Source organism: Protopterus annectens, chromosome 2.part1 (genome assembly GCF_019279795.1).
Source record: "Protopterus annectens isolate FY-2018-M chromosome 2.part1, PAN1.0, whole genome shotgun sequence".
NCBI classification, from domain to species: Eukaryota; Metazoa; Chordata; order Ceratodontiformes; family Protopteridae; genus Protopterus; species Protopterus annectens.
Genome location: NC_056729.1, coordinates 826,224 through 840,616, shown reverse-complemented (window position 1 = coordinate 840,616; position 14,393 = coordinate 826,224).

Genomic DNA, 14,393 nt, shown 5'->3' with positions numbered 1-14,393 from the left:
TGAAAGGTACCTGTAGCCAGTATTCGCAAGCTTACACATACCTTTGTGTCCACTGGGATGGGCTCCCCTCTGTTGTTTCTTGTTCTCAGGCATGGCCGGCACAGCTCCGCTATTTGCTGTAACGTGTCCCTGTCCACCCTGTAACGCTCTACTATCTCCAGGTCTTGTAGCCCCTGGTAGGTTACCCTTGGTCTGAACACTCTCCTTCTCCTCTGAGGCCTACATTAGTTGTTGGCACCCTCCTTCGTAACTCCGTCTGTCTCTGACACATGCTGATGTATCACGGCCATGGCGGCACCCAACATATACATTTTAAAAGTTCCCCGTGTGTTTACACCTAGAGTGCGGCGTTTGGGAATACACGGCTGTGTGTTGTGTGCATTCACACTTTATACTGTTGTGCTGTACACCCGGTGATGTCATAGGGTGTGTCTGTGCGGCCGTATCTGTGGATTATCTTCCGTGTTTTACCGTTGGCACTGCAACGCTGTTGCCTTTGGTGTTGCATTACACTTGCCTGCATTGGTTTAGCTTTCAACCTTACCTTACTGTTTCTGCACGTTGCGCATACTATTTCCTGGCTTGCATCCTGCAGAGCCCTGTCATGTGTAGTTTCTGGGACATGGCATATCATGCATTTTGTCTGCCACCGCCGTTATGCTACCTCTCTACTTGGCTGTGCTGTATCGGTTCTTCACTCTTTGCATTCTGCTACCTCCCCTACTTTCTTTACATTCATATGCCTCCCCTATCCCGTTTTGCGGGTTTCTGCATGCAGAGTTGTCAGCTGCCGCCAATTGGCCTTCGTGGGTTGATTGGTGTTGATTGCTCATTACAACTCCAATTACACTGCTTTCGCATTTCCTCATATTCTCTGCATCACCTTCCTGTATCCGTTGTTGTTGACGGGGCGGGCATCACATGACTGGGTTAGGGGAACGTAGTCATCCTCGTGCACATGCATCTCTACGCGCATTGTGTGCTCTCAGCTCAACTATTTCCCCACACGCTGGTCTTGCTGCTGTGATGTGCATTGTACAGCCCATGTTTGCTGGGCTCCAATGTGCTTCCTCCTACAGTGGCACACCCCTCTGCGGTTGACATGTATTCCCTCTGAGCCACTCCTCGGTGTATTACCGCTGCGCCGTTTGGTGCAGCCTTACGCCGGCGGGGGTTTTGCGATTCAGTATTATCTGCCTCATTTGCATGGCATTGACTACTAATTCATAGTTACGGCGCCGAACACTGCGACTCCTTGGCAACCCTTGCGCCGGTGATGTGGCTTTCCATGCATACTATGGTGTATTGTGGCTGTGAAGCTGATGTGTATTACACTGCTCTTTTATGACATTGTCATATTATTTCATTGTTTACCACCTTCCGCGGACATGTCCTGGGGTTCTGCTGTGGTTTCTGCGGACATACCATTTATGTCATTATTTACATTTTGTGCATGTTTTCTTTTGACATTCTCGGTGTCTTTCACCATTGGCATGTAGCAACAGTATGATACCTGACGCTGACAGCCTTCCGTTACTCCTATGTCATGTTTGGGTATATGTAAACCATTTTTTTTTTGGTTTACATTACCGTGCCCTTATGCTACGCCTGCGCCACTTCGTGGATTGCTATATGCCTTCATTTGCATGGTGCAACACCGCACATGGGGTGTTTAACATACCTACGCCGGAGGCGGCGCAACTCAGTCACACGCCGGTAGTGCACGTGGAATTGGATCGTACCTGAATCGCTCGGCGGCCATATCTGGCTTTGTAGCACCTACGCTATGCGTGCGCCTGGTGCAAGGTTCATGAATCCCGGGATAGTCTTTAAAGGTCATGTGTGCAATTACTTATATAAACATATGCTGTGATGATATGCTTTTGAAGCATTTGCAAAAGTACTACACATATGTGACAATGTCAAGTTCAAACTTGTATATTTATGGTTTATTATCTTTAATAAACAACTTTTCTTGTGTTTTAGGATTGCCTGTTTTTTTTTTTACCTTTAGTTGTAACCCCATCAACAGTATATGAAACTGAAAAGAGAATTACATGAAATTAAGGAAGAATGCATTTTTTTGCAGTTGAAGGCAAGGTCTTTTTATAGTACTGTTCATATGTCATGTGCAATTTGAAAAGAGTAAATATTAGCAGGATTAAAGACAATACTTTTAATTTTTGCAACCATCTGCACATTTTGTTACCTAGACATTATAATCAGCTTTTATACTGAGAAAAAGAAACAAAAAAAATAGTGGCCTCAGAATGGAGGCCTGAAGGACTTCATTGATGACAGGGAAGATGGTGGTAAGAGTTCCCTTATACTTAATTGTTGTGCATAGCCATATAGCTAATAATGGATCCAAGCTATTACAGCATCATTTATCTTTACATCCCTGAGTTTATGCAGGATTCTGTCATTGTTTAGACTGTCAAATGCATTAATCAGATCAAGGGAAGCTACATGGATACATAAACCTTTATGTGACCTTATTTTCATATTCTCAAAGAAATGTATATGTTCAAGCATTTATGTATACATTTCACAAAGCAGTATGTGGTTGGGATATATAGAAGTAGGTTTCCTGTGTTTACCTGAACTTTTATATAAAGGTTCCTTCCACCACTTTTTACTATATAATTGTGATGTTTATCAGTAACTAAATACTGGAGTCTAGTAAAAATCATTGGAGTCTAGTTTAATAAAAAAGAAAAAAGCTTGATACTTCATTTACCTCTATCCCCAACACAAAGTTTCCCACAAAATACTTGCCCCAAGTAACTCTAATCCCTACCCTAATAACAAACCCCTTACATCCTCCTTTACTTTATAACAGAGTAAACTACAAAATCAACCACAACGATGTCCTTTCTAATCCTTGTAGTTCTATAACCTGCCCCAAACATGCTCTCACCCTTCTAATCATCCATGAGTATATAGTAATCAACTATGCTTTCACAGCTTTCCTTTTTTTTTGGCTTGCTTTTGTTTACTGTGTTTGTCCAACTGGATTTAGTCAAAAAAAAACTTTTTCAGAAGAGGCCAGGGGAGAAAAGTTCCAACATGTTGCAAACATTTTTAAACGGACATTCACTAATTTATTATGAACAAACATTGAGTAATATACATTAACAATTACATCTTCAATCACTAAGTAATATCCATTAACAATTACATCTCCAGTCACTAATTAGATTACATTCCCATAAAATAAAGGCAACTATTACAGTATAAAAGATCATTGCGCATTAGCAGATGCTGAATGTTGACCATTTGAAGAGGTGTACTAGAGGATTTGTCGAATAAATACTAGACTGTGTAATATTGCTTAAAATGTAAAGAAATGAAGGTAAGAGAAGGAACTGGGTAGGACAAAACAATCAGAGGCAACAAATGTTAATACTGTATTTAAAAAGTAGAGTATAAAACAAGCTCATAAATAATTATATATATATATATATATATATGGCTATTGTAAGTTTATATCTGAAGTATAGAGGTAGGGTAAGCAGGGTCATACAAAGTACGTACCTTCTTGGGAGATGCTAGTAAAACTTCTCAGGTGTAAGTGAAGACTGGTTGTGGGTTATAGGATTCTTAATGACAAGAAATGGTTTGACGATAGGGTAAGCTGGAGATCACAGTGGCATTTATCGTGAAGATATACAGGAGCAGAGCAGTTTATCTGACAGGGTGAAGTATTAGTTACATTTTAAATGAGTTTGCATTCTGAATGGATTACAGTAGTAGTGGTATGTGGTTCCATAGCTTAGCTACACTATTTGAATACAGAGAGTCACCTGCAGTATTAGATCATTTTCTTATAGAGATTAGTGATGTTTTTTCTACAATGTAAAAGGAGGAGTGGTGTTGTATTAAGGTGTTAAGGTTTGGGCTACTTTCTGGTTTATAGAGAAGTCAGTTGAGAAAGAACTAGGTGTTGTGGTAGTTCTAACCACTTTAATTTTCTGAGGGCCAGACAGTGGCTACTTTATTCTAACATTGCTAAAATATGGACAGTTAAGAGACGTAAAGTTTAATGGCAATTGGGGCAGCATAGACCATATATTACAGTAAGAAAATAAAAGTTGTACATCTTTTGGTGATGTCAGTGAGGTAGGATTTTACTCTTTTGGTGAGATTTTTTTTAACCATCTGTCATACACCGTGGTTGAATTTTAACTAACAAAACGGCAGGTGCCCGTGGAACCCTTGCACGGCAAAACCAGTAAACAGCAGTCAACAAAAAAGCCAGCAAGTGTTGGTAAGACCCATATCAAAAAATATTTATATTTATTGACCAGAGGGAGAAAAACCTCCCCTAGTAAAATACTGCTATGATATAACAAAAAAGCAGTACATTCCAATGTTATTGATTCAAACCGGTTTCGGCTCCACTGAGCCTTCTTCAGTGAAATGCAAAATGAAAAAACAGAATATCACAGTACATACATATATATATGGATTGGTCCAACCCATGGGCCAATCCAAACACAGAATTCACAATTGGTCATTAAGACCAGGTGCAAACAAAGCTCCAAGTTTGATGATCCATTTTTTCTCCTTGGAGCTAAGTAATTCCTGCCAGAACTGTTTGTCATTACATTTCCCTCTAATATAATCAATGACCACAAATTTGTATGAAGCAGATGCATGTTGCAAACAGTGTTTATATAGGGCATTGCTAGTACGTTTCTTTTTGATATCACTCAGATGCTCACAAATTCTGAAACGGAAAGCTCGAGAGGTCTTTCCAACATAGAAAGCAGAACAAGTGCAGGTCACCAAATAGATGACCCATTCAGTATTGCAATTAGCCCAAAACTTTATATCAAAAACTTGTGAGGTGTTTTTACTAGTAAATTCATAAGTACGTGAAACACGAATACAAAATGAACAATGCCCACAGGGAATACATCCAACAATAGGTTTCCCTGAAATGGACCGCTGAATAGGTTCAGAAAAACCAGCACCCACTCTCTTATAATGGCTCAATTTTGAACCAATGGTCTGTCCCCTTTTAAATGAGAAAGAGCAATGGTCTGGCAACATAGAGCCAAGTTTTAAATCAGCTTTGAGAATGTTCCAATGTCTCTGTATGATGTTTTTAAAGCCTTGTGTGTTGCGTCCATATGTAGTTACCAAACGTATGGGTTGCGACTGCTGACAATTGTTCTTATCTTTATATGTTAATAGATCCTCCCTGTTTAGGCTAGACACAAATCTTTTGGCAACATGTATCGAACCTGGACGATAACCCTCTTAATAAATCTACAAGTCAGATCATCTTGGGCATCCATAAAGGATTCATGGCTAGAACAGATTCTCTTGGCTCTAAGAAACTGAGATTTCGGTATATTATGGATGACATGTTGTGGGTGGAAGCTGGTAGCATGTAATATTGAATTGAATTCAGGGAATTTCCTAAACATCCTGGAGGATAGAGTATGATCTTGGTTCCTAGTGATTTCTACATCTAGAAATACTATCCTTGATTTGTCATAAGTCAGTTTAAATTCAATTCCCCATATGTTGTTATTCAGATATTCAAGAAATTCCAAAAGATATTGTTCATCAGCTTTCCACACCAACCAACAGTCATCCAAATACCGACGCCATATATCCATCTCACATATATATATATTGTGTGTCACATCATAAATTATGATCTCTTCAATGTATGCCATAAACAGATCTGCATATATGGGTGCAAAAGACGCACCCATAGCAGTACCCTGCTTCTGCCAGTAGCAAAGATTCTGAAAATAGAAGACATTGCTAGACAGCACATATTCTGTAAGGCATACAAGGAAGGTGTTGAATCCAGATGGATATAAACCTGATCTAGCCAACCAATAATCCAAAGCTTGTAAACCCGCCCAATGGGGAATGTTAGTATAAAGAGAGGTGATGTCCAGGGTACATAATAACCAGTGAGGTTGAAGTTGGGAGTTGTTGATGATATCCAAAAATTGGGTGGTGTCCTGAATCCTGGCTCTAATTTGACTCAATAGCGGTTTTAGATAAAGAGTCAGATATTCTGAAAGGGGTTCCGTAAGGGACCCGTGTCCAGAGACTATTGGTCGCCCAGGTGGCTTGGTGGCATGTTTGTGAATCTTTGGCAACAGATATAAATACTGTTTTTTCGGTGACCCAACCAATAACTGTTCTTTCACTTCTTGAGTGATAATACCTTCATCCACTGCCTTGGTTAAAAAACCATCAATCTGGCACTTAAAGTGGGGAGAAGGGTCCACTACCATCTGCCTATAGCATTGTGTGTCACCCAATTGTCTCATGGCTTCACCATCATAAGCAATTTTATCCATGATCACTACCGCTCCTCCTTTGTCAGCTGGAATAATAACCAAATTTTTATTACCAATCAACTCATCCAAACAACCTAATTTCTCAGTAGTCAAGTTATTATAAGTGACTGGAAAATCTTTGAGGTGGCAATGTATGTCCCGTAGGACATTTTTTTGGAATACCCCTACCAAATGATTCATTGGTGGAATGAAGGTTGATTTTTTGAATCTAAAATTGCCAACTGTATCACCAGACACATTGGAAACATTACTGTCAACATTATTGTCAAAAAATACCTTCAGGTTTAGTATACGACAAAAATTGGTGACATCCTGTGCCAGAGACTGCTCGGAGACAAAAAACCCTGGAACAAAATTGAGCCCTTTATTCAATACTTTAATTTGTACATTGGTTAGATCATAAGATGAAATATTATGAACATTAGAGTCTAGACCTATTGCTGTGTCATGATCTTCATTAATGTTTCCAAACTGTGTTTGGATTTGGTGTTTCCTGTGCTTCCTCCCTCGTCGGTATCTAAATTGAGAGGGTGTGTCAAATTGTCTCTTTTGGACATCGGTAGTCCCTCACATGTGTGTGAATCAGATTCTCCCTCAGTATTGGAGGAATAATCTTCCCAGAAGTCCCACTAGACAAACCAGTTTTAGTCTTAAGAATGGACCTGGGCCTTTTTCTTTTGGAGTGGATGCTCTTTTATCATGTTTATAATCATCCCTGGGCAATCTAAAAGATACATTCTTAGAATTATCAAAAGGTTTCCCCTATCATAATCACCCACATCACGAAGAAATTTTTTAATCTTCCTGTCTTTAAGGGTGGTTTCAAGTTTGGACAAATCTATGGTGAGTTTCTTAACCTGTGTTGTAAAGGAATCACAAGCTTCAAACTTGTTGGTCTGTGAACTTAAAACATCCAAATCCTTAATGCCCTGTTGTACCTTCGCCCATAAAATCGGCCAACGCATCCACAAATTGGGATGAGGCCAACTGTTGAATGTGACCCCAATCCTGGATCAACTGGTCATCAATATCAGAGACCAAAGGTTGTATTTTGACCCTAAGACCCGTGGGGTAATATGTTTTGTTGATATGCCTTAAACAGGCGTAAATGCCACACATTAGTCCTAACCATCTTCATTTGTTTGGCCAATTTATTAAAAAATATGTCACATTGTGCATCCACATCTGTCCCAACCACATCTGCCAAAATAGATGAACCCTGCTTGTCCAAACCAAACACAGATAAATCATGCATGTCAGCTGACAAACCCTGTATAATCGGTGACAATGCCATATTTGTGGTTAGTAAATTCTCTTGCTCAAACAACACCAATTGAGTTGTGCTTCAAAAATTGACCACCCAAAACAAATATTGTTTAAAGCCCAAGAATAACTGATGTAAATATTAGCACACCAATAATTAAATTTTGTATATAAACCAAACATAAGATCGAAGAATTTTGTTGATCCAAAGTCAAACCATTATACTATCAACACCAAAAGATAAATTATATATAAATAACCTGGTATATGTGTATAAGTCTGATGGATCAATAGCCAATTAAATAGACCAATACAATAGACAGCCCAAACGACCTGCAAAAAACATCCAAGGTCATATTGCTGTGTATAGGTCTCAATGTTATCAAAACAAAATACCAATAGGCTGTGATCAAAAATTCAACAATCAAAATATGTCAAATACAGTATATGATATACTGAGTAAAATGACATAATGTAAAACATAAACCCACCTGTATGGCCATTTAATCAGTCAAAAAAAATGAGTTATCACTGATGTAAGCCCCATATGAGCTAGAATGTATTCATTGAAGCACAACCGAACTGACATCAACTTTATAAAGCTGATAGAGCAAATTAATATATTGCCAAAACAAACCACATAGTGTTTAGTGAACAAAGCATGGTTCAATTCAACACCCAGACAACATGGACCCCACCAGCATATATATAAAAAATGATATAATCCATAAATGTGCCCACTGAGAAAATGGCAATAAGATAAATTCACAAAATAACCAAAGACGAATGAATCTAGACCAACAAGTTTAAATGGACCCCCAAATATGGAATAAATGAAACTGAAAAATCAAAAAATCACCTACAAGCCAAGGGCATTAAGCAAAAACTTGGCCCTGCATAGTATCTCACCCCCATCTAGTCACCCTTTAGACAATGGGATGTTATATCCAATTGTTCACACTACACATGAACCCTGGACCAGCAAGTAAACAAAAAGGACTGGAAAATCTGCCACCTGTCGTACTGGCCAACAGTCCTACCCACAAGCACTATACTGTGTCCGTATAATGTTCCATAGATTTAAATGAGTATCAGGAACAAAATCATAACATGTAGCCAAAATACAACAGAAACATGTAGCAATGAGACCCCTTAGTCCAAAGTAATTGACATCTCCTGCAGTCATGCGGTATGAATCATGGTTATGTAAAATCTAAGTAGTGCAATAAACCAAAATATAGTTGTTGAAAAATAAAAAATCCAAAATCCCAATGGAGAATGCAACATCTAAATATGATGACGATCACCACATGGTGAATCCGGACAAGGAAAGAACCAGTCCAAACATCCGGAACTCATCAACACTAACCGATTGATGTAAAAACGCCAAATGTGGCCAAAAGCAAACAATTACGATAATAGTAAAAAATGCAAATGGCTCAAATTAAATCAGTCAGTCGCACATAAGGCCCATAATCCCTGATCAGTTATTGCACAAAAAAATACTGTTCACATAAACAAAGAAACATGTACCCTAAAGGACGGACTGCTTTTTTGTTGTATCATAGCAGTATTTTACTAGGGGAGGTATTTCTCCCTCTGGTCAATAAATATAAATATTTTTTGATATGGGTCTTACCAACACTTGCTGGCTTTTTTGTTGACTGCTGTTTACTGGTTTTGCCGTGCAAGGGTTCCACGGGCACCTGCCGTTTTGTTGGATGCCTTTTCTCACAGTTGCTGGGAACTGTCGTTGGTATATTATTCCCATTCTATTTGCATTTTCTATTTTTATTTGGCGGAAACACAGTACTCAGGGATTTACAACTTTTCATTACTGCCACTACTCGTTATTTGGGCTATGTCAAGTGTTGATATAGCCATTTACAACCTTTTTGGACTGTTATGTTAGCCCATTTGGACTTTGTTTAGTGTCGGACCAACTGTTTGCGCCTTCTGAGGAGTTTCGGAAGTTGACGTCACTGCACTTCCTGTTTGCATCTAAGATATGTTGAATTTCAACACCGGAGGATCTTCTAATGCTTTCGGCGATTTGGACTTATTCTGAACTATCCAGTTTAGGTGTTGTTGGACCATATGTGGACTTGGACTTTCATTTCATTGTAGTATGTTTAGTTTATTTTATACATTTTGTGTTATAGTCACATATTTTTATCGGTGGCTTACATGGTAGTGTTATCTTACAGGCAGTCCGGGATATTTGTCTTTAGTGCTAGGCTGTGTTTATGACGGGCATATTCATTCATTCTCTGCATAGTATGCCATCGGCAGACTTTCTATGCAATTTTTGTCCGTCCTTTAGGGTACATGTTTCTCTGTTTATGTGAACAGTATTTTTTTGTGCAATAACTGATCAGGGATTATGGGCCTTATGTGCGACTGACTGATTTAATTTGAGCCATTTGCATTTTTTACTATTATCGTAATTGTTTGCTTTTGGCCACATTTGGCGTTTTTACATCAATCGGTTAGTGTTGATGAGTTCCGGATGTTTGGACTGGTTCTTTCCTTGTCCGGATTCACCATGTGGTGATCGTCATCATATTTAGATGTTGCATTCTCCATTGGGATTTTGGATTTTTTATTTTTCAACAACTATATTTTGGTTTATTGCACTATTTAGATTTTACATAACCATGATTCATACCGCATGACTGCAGGAGATGTCAATTACTTTGGACTAAGGGGTCTCATTGCTACATGTTTCTGTTGTATTTTGGCTACATGTTATGATTTTGTTCCTGATACTCATTTAAATCTATGGAACATTATACGGACACAGTATAGTGCTTGTGGGTAGGACTGTTGGCCAGTACGACAGGTGGCAGATTTTCCAGTCCTTTTTGTTTACTTGCTGGTCCAGGGTTCATGTGTAGTGTGAACAATTGGATATAACATCCCATTGTCTAAAGGGTGACTAGATGGGGGTGAGATACTATGCAGGGCCAAGTTTTTGCTTAATGCCCTTGGCTTGTAGGTGATTTTTTGATTTTTCAGTTTCATTTATTCCATATTTGGGGGTCCATTTAAACTTGTTGGTCTAGATTCATTCGTCTTTGGTTATTTTGTGAATTTATCCAATTGCCATTTTCTCAGTTGGCACATTTATGGATTATATCATTTTTTATATATATGCTGGTGGGGTCCATGTTGTCTGGGTGTTGAATTGAACCATGCTTTGTTCACTAAACACTATGTGGTTTGTTTTGGCAATATATTAATTTGCTCTATCAGCTTTATAAAGTTGATGCCAGTTCGGTTGTGCTTCAATGAATACATTCTAGCTCATATGGGGCTTACATCAGTGATAACTCACTTTTTTGACTGATTAAATGGCCATACAGGTGGGTTCATGTTTTATATTATGTCATTCTATTCAGTATATCATATACTGTATTTGACATATTTTGATTGTTGAATTTTTGATCACAGCCTATTGGTATTTTGTTTTGATAACATTGAGACCTATACACAGCAATATGACCTTGGATGTTTTTTGCAGGTCGTTTGGGCTGTCTATTGTATTGGTCTATTTAATTGGCTATTGATCCATCAGACTTATACACATATACCAGGTTATTTATATATAATTTATCTTTTGGTGTTGATAGTATAATGGTTTGACTTTGGATCAACAAAATTCTTCGATCTTATGTTTGGTTTATATACAAAATTTAATTATTGGTGTGCTAATATTTACATCAGTTATTCTTGGGCTTTAAACAATATTTGTTTTGGGTGGTCAATTTTTGAAGCACAACTCAATTGGTGTTGTTTGAGCAAGAGAATTTACTAACCACAAATATGGCATTGTCACCGATTATACAGGGTTTGTCAGCTGACATGCATGATTTATCTGTGTTTGGTTTGGACAAGCAGGGTTCATCTATTTTGGCAGATGTGGTTGGGACAGATGTGGATGCACAATGTGACATATTTTTTAATAAATTGGCCAAACAAATGAAGATGGTTAGGACTAATGTGTGGCATTTACGCCTGTTTAAGGCATATCAACAAAAACATATTACCCCACGGGGTCTTAGGGTCAAAATACAACCTTTGGTCTCTGATATTGATGACCAGTTGATCCAGGATTGGGGTCACATTCAACAGTTGGCCTCATCCCAATTTGTGGATGCGTTGGCCGATTTTTATGGGCGTAAGGTACAACAGGGCATTAAGGATTTGGATGTTTTAAGTTCACAGACCAACAAGTTTGAAGCTTGTGATTCCTTTACAACACAGGTTAAGAAACTCACCATAGATTTGTCCAAACTTGAAACCACCCTTAAAGACAGGAAGATTAAAAAATTTCTTCGTGATGTGGGTGATTATGACAGGGGGAAACCTTTTGATAATTCTAAGAATGTATCTTTTAGATTGCCCAGGGATGATTATAAACATGATAAAAGAGCATCCACTCCAAAAAGAAAAGGCCCAGGTCCATTCTTAAGACTAAAACTGGTTTGTCTAGTGGGACTTCTGGGGAAGATTATTCCTCCAATACTGAGGGAGAATCTGATTCACACACATGTGAGGGACTACCGATGTCCAAAAGAGACAATTTGACACACCCTCTCAATTTAGATACCGACGAGGGGGGAGGAAGCACAGGAAACACCAAATCCAAACACAGTTTGGAAACATTAATGAAGATCATGACACAGCAATAGGTCTAGACTCTAATGTTCATAATATTTCATCTTATGATCTAACCAATGTACAAATTAAAGTATTGAATAAAGGGCTCAATTTTGTTCCAGGGTTTTTTGTCTCCGAGCAGTCTCTGGCACAGGATGTCACCAATTTTTGTCGTATACTAAACCTGAAGGTATTTTTTGACAATAATGTTGACAGTAATGTTTCCAATGTGTCTGGTGATACAGTTGGCAATTTTAGATTCAAAAAATCAACCTTCATTCCACCAATGAATCATTTGGTAGGGGTATTCCAAAAAAATGTCCTACGGGACATACATTGCCACCTCAAAGATTTTCCAGTCACTTATAATAACTTGACTACTGAGGAATTAGGTTGTTTGGATGAGTTGATTGGTAATAAAAATTTGGTTATTATTCCAGCTGACAAAGGAGGAGCGGTAGTGATCATGGATAAAATTGCTTATGATGGTGAAGCCATGAGACAATTGGGTGACACACAATGCTATAGGCAGATGGTAGTGGACCCTTCTCCCCACTTTAAGTGCCAGATTGATGGTTTTTTAACCAAGGCAGTGGATGAAGGTATTATCACTCAAGAAGTGAAAGAACAGTTATTGGTTGGGTCACCGAAAAAACAGTATTTATATCTGTTGCCAAAGATTCACAAACATGCCACCAAGCCACCTGGGTGACCAATAGTCTCTGGACACGGGTCCCTTACGGAACCCCTTTCAGAATATCTGACTCTTTATCTAAAACCGCTATTGAGTCAAATTAGAGCCAGGATTCAGGACACCACCCAATTTTTGGATATCATCAACAACTCCCAACTTCAACCTCACTGGTTATTATGTACCCTGGACATCACCTCTCTTTATACTAACATTCCCCATTGGGCGGGTTTACAAGCTTTGGATTATTGGTTGGCTAGATCAGGTTTATATCCATCTGGATTCAACACCTTCCTTGTATGCCTTACAGAATATGTGCTGTCTAGCAATGTCTTCTATTTTCAGAATCTTTGCTACTGGCAGAAGCAGGGTACTGCTATGGGTGCGTCTTTTGCACCCATATATGCAGATCTGTTTATGGCATACATTGAAGAGATCATAATTTATGATGTGACACACAATATATATATATATGTGAGATGGATATATGGCGTCGGTATTTGGATGACTGTTGGTTGGTGTGGAAAGCTGATGAACAATATCTTTTGGAATTTCTTGAATATCTGAATAACAACATATGGGGAATTGAATTTAAACTGACTTATGACAAATCAAGGATAGTATTTCTAGATGTAGAAATCACTAGGAACCAAGATCATACTCTATCCTCCAGGATGTTTAGGAAATTCCCTGAATTCAATTCAATATTACATGCTACCAGCTTCCACCCACAACATGTCATCCATAATATACCGAAATCTCAGTTTCTTAGAGCCAAGAGAATCTGTTCTAGCCATGAATCCTTTATGGATGCCCAAGATGATCTGACTTGTAGATTTATTAAGAGGGGTTATCGTCCAGGTTCGATACATGTTGCCAAAAGATTTGTGTCTAGCCTAAACAGGGAGGATCTATTAACATATAAAGATAAGAACAATTGTCAGCAGTCGCAACCCATACGTTTGGTAACTACATATGGACGCAACACACAAGGCTTTAAAAACATCATACAGAGACATTGGAACATTCTCAAAGCTGATTTAAAACTTGGCTCTATGTTGCCAGACCATTGCTCTTTCTCATTTAAAAGGGGACAGACCATTGGTTCAAAATTGAGCCATTATAAGAGAGTGGGTGCTGGTTTTCTGAACCTATTCAGCGGTCCATTTCAGGGAAACCTATTGTTGGATGTATTCCCTGTGGGCATTGTTCATTTTGTATTCGTGTTTCACGTACTTATGAATTTACTAGTAAAAACACCTCACAAGTTTTTGATATAAAGTTTTGGGCTAATTGCAATACTGAGTGGGTCATCTATTTGGTGACCTGCACTTGTTCTGCTTTCTATGTTGGAAAGACCTCTCGAGCTTTCCGTTTCAGAATTTGTGAGCATCTGAGTGATATCAAAAAGAAACGTACTAGCAATGCCCTATATAAACACT